The sequence below is a fragment of the Ornithodoros turicata genome, chromosome 6 (assembly GCF_037126465.1).
Source record: "Ornithodoros turicata isolate Travis chromosome 6, ASM3712646v1, whole genome shotgun sequence".
Classification (NCBI taxonomy): Eukaryota; Metazoa; Arthropoda; class Arachnida; order Ixodida; family Argasidae; genus Ornithodoros; species Ornithodoros turicata.
In genome coordinates, this window is record NC_088206.1 from 69,235,719 (window position 1) to 69,253,636 (window position 17,918).

Genomic DNA, 17,918 nt, shown 5'->3' on the forward strand with positions numbered 1-17,918 from the left:
CCTGTCCCAATATTGGGCCAATATTGGCAATACTGGCCCAATATTGGTCCAATCTTGGTCCAGTATTGGGCCAACATTGCCAATATTGGGCCAATCCTGGTCCAGGATTGGGCCGACATTGCCAATATTGGGCCAATAAGTTGTGCTGCTTGGGTATGCACGTGCGAATGGCGTTTTGGTTGTATATGTTACGCATGGGGGGTACAAATACGAAACCGTTAATATCCCCACGAACGACACCCAATAATGTTCGTACAAATAACGGTGGTCATTCCGTAACGCAGGCCGAAAAACTATTTGTCACCGCTACATACATATACGGCCTTGCAGAAACGCTAAGACTAACGCGCGGCCCAGAAACCACTGCGTCACATCAATCCGATTGTATATCATTCATCATGAGGCGCAAATAGAGCGTCATCCGTTATTATTAGCAGTTTCGGTTTCGGTTTCTTTCCTTCTTTTTTGTTTCTTTCGCGGACGGATATTAGCGCCATGCACCTTTTCTCCGCTGTTGGTATCTTTCTCTTTTGTACAAAGAGACAAAAGAAATAAAAAAATAAGGTGGACCATTATGCAATGCAATGTGTGGCTGGCGGGCTCTAATATCTTTTCGCTAGGCTGCCGTATAATAATGAACGAGTTCCATTTTTGATTCTTCCAAAGGTCGTTAGCGTTGAAGAGTAAGTTCGCCCGTGTGTCTGCTTTTCTGTCGTCTGCTTTCATTTGTACTTTCTGCTCTCGTTCTTTTTTTTTTGCCTTATGCGAAAGAGAACGCATTTTGAAAGGGAGACGCATAAAATTTTCATCAAAGCAGACAGTGCTATATGCAGAAACTCAGTGGTAACTAGCAGTGGTAGCTAGCTCTTGCTCTGTCTAGCGCTTCTCGGTGACGCGATCTTGTAACCTTGCCCGGAATATATGTCGTTAGTATAGATCCTCCAATCAGAAGACTGAGCGAGAGAAGTGTAGCACATGACGGCATATGATTAATAATCCAATGGGCTGGGCTTGCTAGTTATCACCTGCTTCGAGGCTAAAATTGTGCCCTTGACGAATATGAAGTAAGATATGCATGAGGTGCTGCGCCACAGACGAGGTGTATATTTATTAAGCGGACGACCATTCAGCTGTTCACTAGCACATTTCTGCTTAGGCTGTTATGCATAAAAGGGCATGGGGACCTATAAATAGGCTGTTCCTTGTACGCATTCGCTTAGCAGACGGCTCTGTACCCAGGTCTCGACCATGAGTGCCAACGCTGTAATGGTTTAAAGAATGCAGTTTATGGTGGTCATTTTCTCAATTTGAAGTTCAGATAACGCTTCTTAACAGTTGATTGCACATGCATTCGTGCATGGCAGTTTTATGCACCTATTCCCTCATTACATGAAATACACGAAGGATACCTTTAGGATAACTTTATAACCTCTTGCTCTTCTTTCTAAAATGCTTCGAAGCCAAAAATGTGTAAGCTTTGTGTCAAGCTGGCAGAGGGAGATACGACACGCCGTTGAGGTCATGAACAGCACACCTGAAGAACTACACTTACGGTGTGTGGTAGTTGGTAGCGGTACATCATTGATTGGTAGCGGTACAGGTTGTCCTGTGAAGTTGTCTCGTGTTTTTGTCTCTTGTGCTGCTTTTATGATATATAGACCTAAATAAGACGTGACACACTGCGCAAAAAGCCGTCGCGGTTTTTATTTTATTTTTTTTATTGTGCTTAGAGCCACCGGACTAAATATTGATTGATCGATCGATCGATCGATTGATTGATTGATTGATTGATTATGACAAAGAAGACAATTTGAAAAAAAATGACTCCACGGCTAAATATTGATTGATCATCGATTGATTCATTGATTGATTGATTATGACAAATAAGAAAATTTGAAAAAAAAAATGGCTCCAGGACTAGATATTGATATTTATAATTACGCATACTAAGTATATTGATAATTGCAATTCGGTCACCGCTTTCGCTTCGAATGGATTTTTAAGTAGTTTGGTCCCTAAAACAACAACAACTTTATTGCGAGATGATAAAATGGGGAATATCATCGCTAGAGGGGATACTCTACCCCACTGCTGGTGTTGATGTGGGGGAATGAAATAATAAGCCCCTTCACAATAAGGCGATCGAAGTACGATTGTGTCCAGGAAGGTCAAAAGAGCTTTGAGGGCAGAACGTTAGTTGGCCAGGGACCAATCAATTTTGAGAGAGAGAGAGAGATAGGGGAGGGGAGATAGTCCAGCTGACTGAGAGACCCGAAGCGTGGTCCCTAAAGAACCGACAATATTTGATAATTTGACAATATACCGCGTTTTTTACGAATCACGTGATAACGCATAATGCCAACTAGCGCCAAGTCCCATGTAGCGAAGCGGCGACCGCGACAACTACTATCACCCAGTGGTGCTGGCTCCAGATGTGCTTGGTGTGTGTGTGTGTGTGTGCATGCGTGCGTGCGCGTCGATTCTTCGTGTTCGCCTGGTGTATTTTTTAGCACTTTTACCTTTTTTTTTAAATTAACGAGTCTCTACAGTATAGTAGTAGGTTGCGGCTTTGATGCCCTCTAATTTCCCATCGTCATCATCATCATCATTCGTGACGGCGACTCGTCATTCAGCTTGATATTCCAGGTCTCCCAGGCAGTCCTTATCTGCCCTTCCGACCTACGTCTTCTACCACATACTTTGCATCCCATCCGACATAAAACAATATATATATACACCTCTTCGCGGACGCCAGACTAAGCCACATTCCCGCGGAGTCTTCGTCACAGCTGGAACGCTCGCTCGCTCGCACTCTGTTCCAAAACCGCGCCAAAAAAGGATGGACCGAGCAATTACCCATTCTAAAGCATTTTCCCCACCGCCACTTTCTTGAATGCATGGAAGGATACACGGCCAACACGCGATCAATAAATCAATCTCGCAGCAAACCAGCGGAAAAACCGAGGCGGTCTTAAGCATTTTTCTCGAGCGCACGTTTTCTTCACACCCCAGTTTTGAGACTCAAACAGAAAAAAAAAGAAAGGAAATAGGGAAAGAAAACGGGAAAAGGGGAAGTGTGAAGGAAAAAAGGAAGGACCTCATCACCCGTACGCGTGTGAGATTTCCTCTTTCGTTTCCTTCCTCTCTTTCTTTTCTTTTTTTTTTTTTCGAACGAAATGAATACTTTTGTGCCCTGCGGGAATAGAAGAAAATGACCTCTTCTTCCGTGTATTTTTATTATTTCTTATTAAATAACCTGTATACTCTTGATTTTTATTTCAGCAAAGCTCCCCCCCCCCCCCCCCCCACTTCCATCTACAAATTGCTATAACATAGGAAACGATGTGTAAAAATATGGATTGCGCCATTTTGGGGCAACCAATCTCACTTACTTTCGCTTTTCGTTTCCGCCTCGGCTGACTCCTCCTTTTCCGGCTGTTTCCGGTCGGAAAAAAGGACGCCGTATCGCCGTGTCGCTTTGCATAGGTGCCCAATAAATGAGTTTCGAACAATGATTCTGAGGAAGTATAGCGAGGCGAAAAAAAGCTATTAGATAAAGATGAAGCGAAAGCCCCTCCGCATAATTTTTTCGTTTTAGGCAGGGCCGGATTATGCAACAAATAACGTGCTCTCTTACTTAAGCACCGTGATCGTAGCTCAGCTCTCTAAGATCACAGCAGCGCCACGTGGTGGATGTCAACAGGTCGAGCACATCAAATAGGGGGGGGGGGGCGATGTCGTTCTTGCCGTGGTGTGTCTAAGGGGTTTCATTTGGGGGGGGGGGGCGGTTCATAAAAAAAACGGAGCGGACGAAATATCCTCGAGCATTCTAGAGCGTTCCGAGTTGGAGGAAAGAGCTCTAAATGACCCAGTCGGATGCAGAGAGAGTGCTCTGTTTCGACCAGTCGAAGATGAAACGTTGCTTCCGAGCGCTCTATAGAGCGATCGGAAGCGGCCAGTCGAAGACACCATTAGAATCTGCCGAGCCGCGGAAACTGGTTGGGCGTTAGCGATTGCATCCCGAACTGTGGTCTGAAGGAAGGCTCGGCTCAGCTCGGCTTTTTAGTGGTTTGAGCCGTCTGTGTTGTGTCTTTTTTTCAGTTTTCCCACGCTCAGGCTTTTTCAGTACGGGAGGTCCCTTGCTCAAACCGTAAGCTGGCACATAACGGGCTTTATTGGCGTTACGGTTGGCCTTCGCACGCGGGGCACATGGCGAAGGGGAGATGATGCATTTATATCGCTTGCTGTGCAATATGGACAGGGTGAAGATTTGAGCTCTGGACTCCAATCTTGAGCTGGCACGTAACGAACGTTATTGACGCTCCAATTGACATTCGCGCTGGAACTCGTGGCCAGTCACGGGAGCATGTTTGTTGCTTGATTCGGAATATGGCCAAGTTCGGGATGCAGACAGGATCAAGATCACTCAATATTCGTGTTCAACTTGAGATGTCAACTATATACGTCGTTGGAGGTAAGTAGAAGCAATAGGGCGCCAGGAGAAAATACTGCAGCGCCACCATGGGCCATCAGTACGGAAGCGCACTTTCTGCCGCAGCGTAGAGTGAGTCTGATGGATTACATTATCTCGTGCAAGGAGGGAGCGTGACTACTCTGTATCCAGCCATCCTATCCACAGCGCAATAATATTTTGAGAGCTGACGGACTTGATTTTGTTTTCGTTCTTAACCGCGTTCCACGGAACTTCCGCGTTCCCGCGTTACACGGAAGACATTCCCCAGAATACAGCGGAAAATGCAAAAAAAAAAACGTCATAGCTTTCTGCGGTCACGTGAGCGCGAGCATTCAACGTCGTGTCTTCACGTACGCTCCTAACCGTGGGGAATATCCTGCGACACAACCACAAGATATTTCGTAGCAGACGACAGCAAAGGACGCTGACGGTGTCGTCTGCCAAGTGTCGTCTGCTATGAATGGTGGACATAACAAGGGATGGGACGGAACTCCCGCTCTGTGAGCAGTGTTTTCGCTTTTCCTTCCACTAGAATCTTCCGTGAGCATGTCCTCCGTGTGAATACCACGACCTACTAGATTATAACGACCATGTCAGGCGCACCCCTTCTATGCGCCGCATTTTTGGAAGGTAGCGGTGGCGCTTCTGATCGTCCCAGTTATAGCTTCCTCAACTTCTACAATACTTTGTACTTAAACTTACCTTAGTATTTATGTACAAGCGGTGGACGTTCCACAGATGTTTCATTCTGAGGTTGATTATTATCATCATTCTACGCGTTTTCATAGGGGCTATCGCTGTCGTCTGCTACGGTAGTCGTACACACGCTTCTGCGCGTTCAGATTTCAAATTTCCATCGTCCAATCGTGTTGTGCCGATCAGTAGCGCCCCCTGCGGATCGTGCGGACAGGTTCCTCATAGGGTTTTCTGATTGTGACATGGTCGTTATAATCTAGTAGGTCGTGGTGAATACACGGTAAGTTGAACACGACCACAGTCGGATACATCAATTGCTTTTGAACTAGCGAAATCAACGCAGACACCCGCATGGAGTTGCTTTTACGTCATGTTGCTCATGGCAAAATTTCGAAACCTTCTCCGTGTTGCTATGAGCTTTCTTATGCTATCCCGTCTTACATTTTTTTTTTATCTGAAAGGACGACTGGAAGAGAAAGTCATTATGGGCACACTCTTTCCTAGAATCGGAAGTGGGAACCCTCCGTATTCGTATACGCCAGCAGAAAACGTCGTCTGCAAAACACATACCACAGGCCATGTTCCGCTTCCGGGATTCGCAGAAATTCGACGGGCCCGATGCAGAAGACAACGCAGCAGAGCAACGAAGAACTGGCGAAACGAAATGTTGGAAACTCGAGCGGAACGGCATAAAAGAAAATTTAAGGAAACGAGGACAGTACAAAAACATTTGACTACGTACACAAGCGTAACACCGATGATAATAAAAAGGGATATCGGAAAAAAGAAACAAACACAAAAGCAGACGACAGAAATAGGGAGGTTCTGGAAACACTGAGTAACCGGAGGCCATTTGCGAAAAGGCGAAAGTGGCTCTTGTCTGGTCCGTTGACCAACTGAAGAATAGTTCTTGGTCCCCTTCCTTTACTTCAGACCTGGTCTTATCCACGGTATCGATTGCTTTTTTCTTTTTTTCGGGGGAGTGGGGGCGCTGGTGTCGTCGTGTTGTCTGCATTGCGTGGAAAACAACTTCCGCCGCTGTATTTCATGGGATGATATGTGTGTGGTAATAAAAACGTATTGCTGGTCTTAAATGGAGCCTCTCGCGGGAGTTAGAGGATGAAGTTTTTTGGCACTGGGCGTTTGTCTGCAGTGTTGAGTAAGCAAGTCAACACTCATGAGGTGTGTCTTTCCTGCTCTTCATCATCATCGTTGTTGTAAGTGTGGATTGGATTGATGCAGATTGGCTTATTCCCATTCAGCTATGCAGCAGAAACCACACACACACAAAAAAAAAAAAAAAAAAGCCTGGCCCTCGTGACGACGTAAGGATAACTGAACCGGATGTTCGTGGTATGATAACGACGCGCTCTACTCTCACACCCAGTTATCAAAACATAATTTTAGTCCTCTACCGTCTCATCGTAATCGAAGAAAAAAATTTCTCTTTCGCGCTGGTCCCCAAATCCAAAGGAACGTCTATATTGAGCGTTTTGTCCACTTTCGTAAAACTCTAACAGTTCCTAACAGTCGATTAAAACGTTAGCAAAATGTGTTACATTTATACTTGCCCTTGTACCATGCATTGTTGCTATGGTTACAGAATTGCAGCTCGCCGTCTATCACTGTTCATCCCGTAGCAGAGTACGCCGCCTACAAATATCTACAAAAGGGTGTGTTATTCCTGCGTCTAGCTGCTTCGTTTTTTCTTTTCTTTTTTTTGTGTGTGTGTTTGGCTCACGAACAAAAGTACTACTTCGGAAATGAAATTAGTTTTCCAGCTTCACCGAGGCACACCAGAAGACAACACTATATCACCTCCTTTGAGACAACGTTCGTCGACACAAAAAGAAAACGGGAAACAATCCTGCCTTCCTTTTTGTCCTGATATGCACCCATGTCCCGCAAGCGGTTCACCTGGCTCAGGAAACAACAAATCTCCGCAATATTCCTCCTACATTTTTCACTTAACTGCCCTATTGCTACGATGACGCGCGCGTAACACAAAAACCTCCTTCCCTTCGAGCAACGGCTCGAAAGAATCAGTCAGTCAGTGGCTTCCCCTTTTTTCCCCATTTGATTTCCCCAGGAAGCAGTTTCTCGATATGCACGAAACCAAAACACAACGAGAAAAAAAAACAAAAAAAAAACAGAAACCATCACGGTTCCAAAAAAATGCCCGCATACTACCTTTCTTTTACATCCTCTCCATCCTCCCTCTCTCGCTCTTCCTTTCCCCCTTTCCTTTTCCCTCCCTATCTCCCGTTTATCTCGCGAAATCACATTTTTCGCGCCGAATTCGCAACATTCTCACCGCCGACGAATTTTGCGGAGGGATGGCGATGAATATCGTAGGTACAGTTGCAAAAACTTCCCGCACATAAAAAAAAAAAAAAGCACGAAAGGAAAACAGGAAGAGGTCAATTTTCCCTGAAAGAAACGAGACAGGGAGCAAAGCGAAAAGAAAAACGAAAGAATTGGATCAGGTCGTGTGGGTCAGGTTTATTTCCTCTACCAGCTAAAACTGTTTCTCTCTCTCTCTCTCTCTCCTATTTCGAGGAAGCCTTGTTCTCAAAAGCATGCAGCAGCCCGAGTTATATTCGATTCCATTTCCAGCTATATTGAATTTTTTTTTCTTCGTAGAGGGCGCTACGAAAGGTCCATTTATCTACGCTGAGCTGTGCGCTGGTCGTTTCATTTGTTGCAGGACTTGACGAATGCGCGGGATGTTTGCGGTCAACTGAGGACGGATTCCGTGAAACTCAGCCGTTTACTCGAATACGTAATAGCCGCGGAATTTGACGGAATGATATTTATTTATTTATTTGTATTTTTATGGTGTCCATGAACAGCATGTTGTAACTGGACTTAGAAATGGAGGCAGCCAATAGCAAACAAAAGCGCTATACTTACACATGTATATGATTTTAATTATTCTGCATTCTTCTGTAGTTGTTGCAGTTTCAGTTGTTTACTAATGGCCATCATTGCCTCGATCATTCGTGTTCTATTTAGTTAAGCTCATTACTTGTGAGCGTTTTTGAGCGTTTTGTGTGCTTTTGAGCCACAACACCATATCGTCACCGCTTTTCCGTGGCAATCTAATGATGAAGGATACGATAAATCTGAAAGATAAATCTAAGTTTCGTTGCAAAATGATAATACATTATACTTCCAATCAGTACCCGGAAAAAGCCTAATAAGAAACCGTGGCGATGGCTTTAAAGTCCATCCCGGACAGAAATGCGTGAGAACCACCGTATAAATGGGTCAAAATCTACGTCCTTTGTCTAAATCCATTGTCCATGGACCATGGATCATAATGCCATGTCGACGCTCAGGGGAAAACAAAAGAATCCATTAGAATCCAACAACATGTAAGGACTTCTAAACGGTATGATCAAAGGCTAGTCAAGTCTGAGCAATGCGGAAACTCGTATGAATCCATGGCAGTTCACAAATAAAGCAAAATCCACGAGGGCAGTTCTTTACTCACTTTGAATTAATCCGAAGACCAACAGGATTCACGCCAGGTTCGTTGTTTAGTCTGTCGTGTGTGTGTGTGTGTGTGTTTTTTTTTAAGTTACCCTTTCAAGTAAAAACGCATAGAAAATGAGAGTACAAATACAGCTTTATGAAAGAAACGAGAAAACGGTTGGTATGAAGACCAAACATCGTTCCTCTACTGCAGCGCGTCTTCAGCAAGGCTTCCTAGACACCTGTTTCGAAAAGGCAAGAAAGAACATATAGTTGCGAAGACATTAGTAGGTTACCCCGAACTAGAGTCACCAAACAGGGAGCAGAGTAGCGACACTGAGCCACGCCGGTGAGCGAGCGAGACCGCCATTTTGGATCCGGCGCGACTGCATCACGCTGTGCAAGTGCGTCTCTGCGCATGAGAGGAGGCAGTGAGAGGGAATAGGGAGGGCGCCGCCGTAGCCAATGGGGCTTCCCGAGTGGAGTAACTGGGAGAGGAGATATGCGCAGAACGCTCGGTTACTTGCAGAGCGTTTCTCCGCCGGAGAACTGCGCGTAGTCGAGGCCGCGTTCTTGGAAGGAGAGATCACGTGACACAATCAGTCCAATCTCGGACACCGAACGGCGACTCCGGCGCGAAAAAAGAAATGCGATACTCTGTACCCCTATTGAGTGACTCTATACCCGAAACGTCCCATAATACCTTAAGGGGGAATCACTTCCGCGCAAGACAATAGAGAACGTTTGTTCGCACAGCGCTCAGAAACGGCGTAAAATATCGTCAAAACAGAAGTACTGGCGTGTTCTCCTTGCATTGCCCTTGTGAATGACACATTTTGTGGAATTCCAGGACTATCCGTTGATTTGTATTGAGCCCGAATTCGCAAATAGTTTAGTGCGCGACACTCTATCGAGATGGCAGCACATGTTCGAGGCGCACCAAACTTCAATTTATGAAAAATCAATGACTCAACCTTGTCCTCTAAAAAATACGTAATTGGCTTAGAGAGAAGCTAAGAGAACACGCCAGTACCAATCTTATGATGATAGTTTAGAGAGTGTTCACGTGTCTTGTGCGAATGAAAATCACCCATAGATTTCTGAAGAAGTGATTCCCCCTTAAAGCGCGGACCCCATAACAAGCGACACGCGACGCGCTGCAGAATTTGTCGCTGTCGCGTCTGGTCATGGCGCGACTTCCTGGTCCATTTGAGCAGCGACATTTCGTCGCCGAGAAATGATGTTTTTGGAGAAGCATTGCTTATTTTATTCGAGCTAAGTTGTAAATTGCCATAAATATACCAAAAATAGTATTTCATTCGTCAAAACGAGGAGAACTTGTAATGAAGGTGCTATGTAATATTCGCCGTAACGCAGTGGCGCTGCGGTTGAAGTTCCCCGCCCACTTCTTCGTCTGCTACTTTTGTTGGTTGCCCTCTCCACCCTTTCCCTTGCCCACGCGTTCAGTTCTTGTTTCACGCCGTCAAATCTAGCTGGTTTTGTCAAACAACAGGCAACGAACTCAGCGACATGCTACAAATATTATGGCGGGCTAGTCCTTCTAGCCCGCCATACTGGGAGTAGATGCAGAAATATTCAGCCGCGACTGAGCTTTTTTGACGCTCGTGTGGCGGCAGTGACGTCGATTTTGTCGCTTCTCGCGTGTATCTGCCGCGTGTCGCTTGTTATGGGATTCGGGCTTAAAGGAGCACTGAGGTGATTCCCAAAATTTATTTTTCTTCTTCTCTTTCTTTTTTTTGCTTTAGAGAACGATGAGCGAGGGTGACCTACAGAGCGGGAGCGTGACCTCTGTTCCCTTCCCCGTCTGAAAAGAGCGCATCGCAGAACGAGAGGACGTGATGACGCAACATGGTCCCCGGCACGTGGCTCGTGACGCACAGCGGCACAGCCCAAGCAGGTATAGGGACGTATCCGGCTAGAGTTTGGCACGGCGACACTGGCGCCGGCTTTCTCTCCTGGTGGCGGGCGGAGGAAAAGTTTTCCAGTATACTGTATTCTACAATCGTAGAAGACGATGTTGGCGATTCCCCACGTCATCGCGTGAATTCTGCCTCGTGTTGGACCTATGCCTCAGTGAATGTGTACAGTGCCTGATGAAATGACTGCAGCAAATTCCGAAATAACTGAAATAGTATATGCTGGAAATAACTTGTCCTTGCCACCACAGGTAGCGATGATGGTAGTGAGCGAGGGCGCCCCCTGGGCAGCCGAACGAGCCTATAAGAGGCGCGTGAGCTGACCCGCTGGTCCACGTCACACGAGGACCGTACGTGCCTTTCTCCAGATGTTTTTGGTTCCAGTTGGTTTGAAGAAATGAACTCCGAATGAACTCTGAATGAAAAAAAAAAAACTCCCTTTTAGAGAGTACAATTACTACATTATTACAAAAAAGGCGTCTCCTCACTCCCTTTAGGGAGTGGGGTTACACTCTAACCCCCACTGGACAGTAATATTACTCTCCTGCAGGGAGAAAGGGAGTTATGTTACTCCCTGGAGGGAGTGAGGAGACTGCTTTTTTGGCAGTAATTGTACTCTCCAAAAGGGAGCTATATATGTCGCAAGAAAAAGGAGTTAAAGTACACCCTTTTTTTTTAAGAGTGTGTGCTCCTTTAAATGCATGCAGCTGAACAACACTGTTTGCTGAACTCTTGCCGAGTTAGCCAAAGTTATGCGACTGTTATGCGCTTCTCCACTGCTGCTTTTTGTTTAGCCTTCGAGATGGAGTTCATTTTAACTCCCTCAGCTCTCGGCGCCTCTGCCGACAGCAAAGCAAGAACACTTAAAAGTTTGGCAGACAGACCCGACCTTTCTTCTACCACACGTACCACTTTTCTACACATCCAGGCTATATCCACCTACTTATTCTGCATAGCCTACCTGGGAAGTTGCTGGCATTCCTAAGACTTTTCCAGTCGTCGTCAATATCGACGAGCTCAGGTGCTCCCGAAGTCAGTAAGGCTGCCCCTGTACAACAGTCATCATATAGTAATCATTGTTTCAAGACAAACACATATGAATATTAAGTCATTGGGTTTCTGGTCTTCGATGATTTTTCTTCTTTTTCTTTTTTTTGTTCTAAATTCGGCGAAAAAACGCGATTTTTTCTCCTGTCACAGGTGTCCCGATTCTGGACACCTGGATACTTGGTCGTTCAACTTGGTCTTCAACTGCTTGGAGTCACACTTGGTCGTGGGTCACGAAGGTTCACGCATTGCGCCACACGGAGTGTCGAAATGTGCTCCCCCGCGCTGAAGAAAAGAAACGAGTAACGTCAGTAACGAGATACTAATTTTTGTAACTGATTCCTTACTATTACAATTTTTAACAAGTAACTGAATCGTTACTTCGTTACCAAAAAAAGTAACCGTTACCAAGTAACGAGTTACTTGTAACGAGTTAGGCACAACTCTGGAGTTGCCGGTTATGACATGGTCGGTATATAATCTAGCAGGTCGTGCATGGTTACAGAACGAATGCTCACATGAGAGAACCAAAAGGACCACAGCAAAAGTCGCATTCATGGTAATGTGTCTCGACAGCGTCTTCATCGACTGTACCAGATATTTGAGCCACCTGCGGATAAAGAAGTGTTGAGGGACTGTGATAGCCCCTCCGAAGTTCCGCCGACCGCCATGAAAGTTAAGTTCATTAAAACTGCAGTGCTACCGCGAGTAACCTTTTTAACTTGTCTCAAGCGACTGCATAAGTTTCACAATGGGCGAATAAATCGGTTGCTTCGAACATTAGCCTAAGCTAGGAGTTTAAAGGAGATTGCTTCGTAAAACTTTGGAATGTCACCAGTCAGTAATGACGGAGCATTGACTTACAATCTCCAGAGGCAGCAAGCGCTGTGCGAGTGATGCGTTTTCAACCAGTTGCGCAGCGATCATAGAAGCGCCGGGCGAAGCCTCATTAGCGGAGGAGACTCGACGACAGGAAGCTTCAAGAACCGGCTATCTGATCGGTGAGGAATTCTTAAGAGAACGGATGGAGTAAAAGTGCGGGTCCATGGAGCTGGAACGTTGAGCAACGTTCTGTCCATTTCGATGCTGTATACGCTTCGATAGTCGTCCTTAATATTTGGACTCTCTTGGGCATGTGTACCCCCCACTCCTGTGATCTGATGGATACCACGATATCATTTCTGATATCATTTCTTCGGAGTATCGGTTTGGACAATGTGTTTTGTCAAAAAACAACACCTTTATTTAATGATGATGATGAGGGTGATTGGGGAGTTTCATCGATACTCTATTATACCCCATTGCTGTCGGTAATCTGGTGAAATTGATTAATGGATCATCTCACAGTGAGGACCGAAGTCCTATATACGGTGTCCAAAAAGTTTAAAAGTGTTTTGAGGGCAGACCGTTGGTGTGTGTGTGGGGGGGGGGGAGGATATGTTTATTGAAAAAAAAAACGAGGAAAGGTTAGTCAGGCATAGACCGACTTGCTATTCCTTTCATAAAAAGAAAACATAAAAAGGAAAGAAAACGAAAAGAAAGAAAACGAAAAAAGGAAAGATAACGAAAAGAAAGAAAAAGAAAGAAAACTAAAAAAGGAAATATAACGAAAAGAAAGAAAACGGAAGAAGAAAGAAAACGAAAAGAGAGAAAACGGAAGAAGAAGAAAGATAAAAGCAAGAAAACGAAAAAAAGGAAAGATAACGAAAAGAAAGAAAAATGAAGAAGTAAGAAAGAAAAAAGCCTGCTTTTCAAAAGCCGCTGTTTCAGGGGCGGCGCAATATCCTAAATTCAGGGGCATCCCAGATCCCAACCGACACCCCCTTCCAGCCCCTACCGCTGCCACCAATTCATGCCCGGGTCCCAAAAATTCGAGGCAGTCTGAAATCTGAATGACAAAAGTGGCAAATGCTTTATTGTTTTCGTATTGAATGGATTGAATGTATATTGCATTATTTGCATATGAATCATCACAGCTCGCGCCCTTCCTTTGGGAGAATTTCGCGCTTCCCTTAGGAATTCCCGGGGAAGAAATGTATCCCTGCCCTCCACCGTTTAACCGCCCGATGGTGCAGCTGTGCTTACAACATCCGACTATTTCTTGGGTCTTTTCAGTGGCGGCTTTTCCGAAGGCGGTTACCGCGGGCGAGAACCAGACATCCTGGAATAGACAGACCTCTACCCGAGAAACGTCATCATGACGTTCGTAGGCAGACTGAAACCGAAATAAATCGGAAGGGGAGGGCTGGGTTCCACGAATTGGCACTTGTTCGCTGCCTCCTATAGACCTCTCCTTGATTGTAAACAAATGACGTCATAGTGTTCGACAGCGCCATCAATTTGGTCGGTTTGGTCCCTTTCAGTGACCATCGGTATCCCCTCAAGACCGTGGCGCGACCTTGTTCGCCCCTAGCTTCTAGCGTAGTTCAACTCTACCAAATTGGTGGCGCTGTCGAACACTATGACGTCATTTGTTTACAAACAGGAAGAGGTCTATTGTATCGAAGTAGCAATTAAGAGTCCCCCAATCACGACCGTGCTTTCGACGGCCATAGCTATGGAAATGAGCCGCATGGAAAGCCAATGGTATAGCTACGGAAAGCCTGTGTTTCAAAATCGTCTGCGGCGATTCGTTGTCATCTTGGCTGCCTGCTGCGATTAGCGACCCCTCTAGCACTTTGCACTCCCCGACGCGCTCACGCACCCTCTACGCATCTCCGCCCTTAATCCTCCATCCGGCTTTTTCCTTTCGTTCTTTCTTTCTTTCCTTCATTTTTTTGTATAGTCGTGACGACGCCCTCTTCTCTGTGGCCAACAACGGAGACCGATTCTACCATTACCCCCCCTCCCCCACAACCTAGTGTGTCTACGTGCGAAGGAGTGAGAGGAGGCATTAAGTGGGCCTTCCTTATCTAGGTGTCGTTGATCGTGGCTGTATCTATATCATGGCGACTCCCAGGAGTTCGACGTTGGGAGAGGACAATGCCTCCTCACAAGTCCTTTGATTTCTACATTTCTCTTTCCCAGCTTTTCTTCGTCTATCCTCTCCCTTTACGATTTCTATCATCGTTGTCGTTTATACACCGGCCCTTGTGTTTTCGGTGCTTTCATTTGTGTGTGTGTGTGTGTGTTTTAATCGGGGGTAAAAATGGGGTTGTATTTCAGGAGCCGTAAGATCGGGCTATCTCGGGTTGGAATGCAGATATTCGAGCGCAAAATAAATAACGAGCGCTAATATATATCGAAGCGAAAATAAATAACGAGAGGGTAAAGTTTTGAGAAATCACGTGACCAAGTGTCTGTCCAATCACAAGGCAACAATGAGGAAGCATTCCTAAACCGGCGTGGATCTACCGAAGAAACCACGTACAAAGTGACCACACGTGCCTATTGCAAAGTACAGTGCGGTGGAAAGGGTAATCCTAAGCGTTACGGGACACCACGGCGAGTTGATTTTTCTGTAAGCGCTTAGATCTACCTATAGGGGGCGACACTGTCACCATTCTAGTGTGGATAACCGTGGATTCTCCGTATTTCTTGTGTACATTCACCGGAAGATGACTTGTGCTGCGATGGTACGATACTGTTCGGTTCCCTAATGCGCCACCTACTGCACTGAAAGCGGAATATAAACGTGTAAAAGCAGACGACACCAGGAAGCTACCCACACTACGGTAGTTCATCGTTTCTCCGCAGCGCGCCGACACCGTCCGATCCCGGAGCGAATTGACGACATATGAAGGGATGACTGAATGATAGGAAAGCGGAAGTACGGCAGCGGAAGTATGTCTGTAACGACACTCCAAGTGCAAGTTTATCCCGTACGTTCGTTGCGCTTAGGTTGTACGGGAATGTTCGCATTTCTTGCGCGCATTGCTCGAGGGAAAAACCAAGATAAACCACGTGACTGGGGAATAACACGACTAGATATCAAATTATGCGCGCCTAATTTGATTGATGCTTTCGGTCGGAACTCGTACAGCCCGGTATAACCGCCTCTCTGTTTCGGGAAATAGCAGTATTGGGAGAGTCATTTGCAATGGACATGCACTGGTAATCTCATTGCTGCTCCTTAACCGAACTCACCCGGCGTATCTGACTGGAGCATAATCAAATAAATCCTATGTTCCTAATCTTGTTACGATTTGAGCGCCTTCGTGCGGCGTGATAGAACGAGATTGCTGTGTTTCTTTTTTTTTTTTTTTCTCTCTCTGTGCTGTGGGAATATCTTGTAACAGAAAAGTTTCAAACTTTCTACGATCAAGAGACACGTTCCAGCGATAGAATACCCAAAATGTGATATTAGCGCCGCGTTGCGGACAGTTTTTAACTTTTCAGTTGCTCGACACAGCACTGACTACACTGACTAAAAAGGTGCAAATAAACCGTCATGCCCTTCTCCAAACCGTTGCTTCCAATCAGCACCCGGAACAAATCTTCCCAGAAATCAAAGGATTTCCCCCACAAGGTTGCGCTGTTACAGCAGCAGACGACATTGAGAATTCCCTCCGCGTTCCGCCTTCGTCTGTGTAATCTATCGGAAGTGATGCGAATTCAAGTGCCGCCGCAAGTAATAAAATAACGCTAGAGTGCTCACGTGACTTCCTAAACGAACGAGGCACGGGAAAAAAAAAAAGAAAGAAACACACAGCGATACGGAAGCTAGCGCCCTCTGTACGTGAGCGGATTTCTCAAAGCGAGGGCAGGCCTATAGGTCCCAGGAACAACAGCACTTGCGACGGCTGCGAACCTGGCGATGGAAGAGGGAAAGTGCCATAGGAGATGTCAGCTTGTTGTGTTTTTGAAAGAGAAAGGAGCGTAGAGGTGACATATACGTAATATATAATAGAGCGTGTTGTTGAATGTGAAGAGGGCGGAGGAGTGCAGCTGTCGGTAATTGGTTGGTTGTTTGCGCCCTCTGGTGCTTGTTCTGTGTGATAATGACGGCGTTGCGTTGAAACCAATCTGAGCTGAATTGTAGTCTACGTGCGCTGGGACGTAATGTGGTGATTTTGTTTGGATGCGTGGGAAGGCTTTGTGGTGGTAATTACTATCGGTCGAGTGCAGACAGTGGGATTTGCAGAATGTAATCTTCCGAAACGCGCGTCAGCGAGAACTTTGGGTGTCGCCATCTGTTACATATCGCTAGAACTATATGTTTCTTTGTGACTTTTGGATGATTAATGTGGTCTCTCGAATGAGCCAGAAGGCTGCAAAACTTGGGCCATGTAGGCAGTTCAGAAACAAGCAATCTCAGGTACACTCTAAGAAAAAAAGGAGTAAAACGGGGAGTAATTGCAGTTTCTACTCCCCTAGTGTGCAATTACTCCCCATTTTAGTCCTCTAACACAACATTTAGTCCCGACATTTATTCCCCAGGACTGCAAATTGTCACTAAACTTCGCGAATGGTCTCCTGAATGCGACAGTCCTCGTAAATATGTGCCCTTGGTCAATTTGAACGACATAAGGCTGTATAACTCAGACAACGTAGCAATTTGCCAGCCACACAGAGGAAGAAACAGTTAGCGTATCTTTCTTCGCAAATTGTGTCCTAGTATGGCGCAAGATTTTATATCGCTCGATATATCGCGGTTGACGGTTTGCTTCAAAGTATTTTCATGCATGCGCACCAATTATGTAACTGGAACTCTTCCAACAGCGCGTGAAATGCGGTCTTCACTCTGTGACATTCATTTACTCCCGTGCATTTACTCCCGAAAGGGACTATTTTTTGTGGCAATGCAATTACTCCCCAAAAGGAGTAAAAATACTCCTTTTTTTCTTAGAGTGTAGCCTTCACTGCAGTGGCATCGAGAGGTAGTTGGTATCTACATCTGCTTGCTCTCAATTAATGGATTTATTGGAGGACTATCGCATAAATGACCAACAGACAAGTACAATCAATCCCCAATCAATCCCCCCTTATCAGATCTTCCTGCCTATGCCGATCTTATGAGTGGTAGTCCTCAAATACATCTATTAATGGGGGTACAAAATTGCGGCATACGTCTCTTGGCATATCCTTTGCTGCGTTTTTTTTTAAAGATGTGCTCGTTTCTTTTTCTTTCCGCCATGATTCTACCACTGTTGCGTCCCATTAGCTGCGTCGTCGTCGTCGTCATACGTCAGATGGGGCAACCAATTGGGAACAACGAGTCTCTATCGTCAGTGAGGTAACGACAGGAAGTATGACGTCCCAAAGCCAATGACAGACGTGAGATACAAGAACGTAGAATCGCTCGTGTCGCTTTGCACGAGGCGTGACCATAACACTGTGGACCGTAC

At 45.7% G+C, this 17,918-nt stretch overlaps 1 long non-coding RNA gene across 1 annotated transcript; it reads right to left on the minus strand.

The window, feature by feature from the left end:
* Positions 1–8,850: 8,850 nt before the first annotated feature.
* LOC135398282 (uncharacterized) lies at positions 8,851–12,771 on the minus strand. The gene is made up of 3 exons (XR_010424060.1): positions 12,150–12,771; positions 11,546–11,916; positions 8,851–8,889 (listed from the first exon to the last, which is right to left on the minus strand). It is a non-coding gene; the product is annotated as an uncharacterized LOC135398282 (long non-coding RNA).
* Positions 12,772–17,918: the final 5,147 nt, after the last annotated feature.